Source organism: Belonocnema kinseyi, chromosome 5, assembly GCF_010883055.1.
Source record: "Belonocnema kinseyi isolate 2016_QV_RU_SX_M_011 chromosome 5, B_treatae_v1, whole genome shotgun sequence".
Taxonomy (NCBI): domain Eukaryota; kingdom Metazoa; phylum Arthropoda; class Insecta; order Hymenoptera; family Cynipidae; genus Belonocnema; species Belonocnema kinseyi.
In genome coordinates, this window is record NC_046661.1 from 94671071 (window position 1) to 94672324 (window position 1254).

Below are 1254 nucleotides of genomic sequence, written 5' to 3' on the forward strand. Positions count from 1 at the left end.
TATTCCTTTTCGTCCCAGAACTTTATGAATATTTAAACTTCCTGTTTGGAAATATTATTGCAACTACGTCGTACTGGTTGGAACAAGTTTGAGCAGGTTTTCAGTGGTTAGTGCAAGCCCGTGCATATTTGAATCAATTATTATTATTTATGTATGATTTTATAAATTATGAGTATTTATATTCCAATTGATACTACCATTATTATCGTTTCTGTTTAAGTGCATTTGACTTAAATTCTTTGTCATAATGTTTTCGTGTTTGAAAATGTACGATGTGAGTAATTTTAGGTTATTATGTATCAATGTTCATTCTCATAGTTTACAAAAATGAAAATCACAAAATGTAAGTCAAGTGCCCTTACACTTAATCAATAATACCCGTGTGGAAATAACCCCATTTGGCCCTATTACAAGTCGGGCACTAATTGGGGGCTAGTCGGATTATTAATTTTAACAAAGTACCCAGTCGGGGACTATTTGGGCTCTTTGTTGTCAAAATTTCAGTCGAGGCCTGGGCGGTGGTTGGTCATGGGCTAGTAGGGCCTTTTTCATCACCAATTTCCTTGCGGGAAATCTTCAGGCTCTGGTTGGGAGCTAGTGGGACTCTGGTCGGGTTATTCTTAAGTTTGAGAGTTCGGCGGAAATGTACGGCCAGGAAGATATTTTGCCCTAAAATATTCGATAAACTAGCATAATATTTTGAAAAATGATACACACTTTTTTGAAGAAAAAATTTATTATTGTTAAAGTCATCTCAAACATTTTTTATCAATAACCATTAAGTTAATAATTTTGTATGAAAATCAAGTTTTTATAAAAATAACGATCAAAATATACAAAAACACGTAATCTTATCATTTTGTAGTATTTTTTAGAAAATTGCGAATTTCTAGTAGTAATAGTAAACTATTCAGCACGATGCAGTTCATATTTCGCTACCCCCTTCATTTTAGTCTTGCGATTCTGGACTGGTAGCTTTAAAGAAAATCCGCAAGTGCGCGACGTGCCGCCTCTCGTGCAACAGAAACGACGCGTCGAGTATTTAAGACAGCAGTCCACACGTAGCAAAGCATAATATAAAATCAAATAGAATTTTTTCCACCAACCTTTGACCCAAAACAAAATTGGCAATCGATACATTATAATATAAATTTAAGCTACGAGGGTAGTTCAATAAGTCCTTAGAATGACCAACAGATGGCGCGCGAATCGCTCCAAATCATCTGTTTTCAGTCAGCACCACTCCCGACTAGA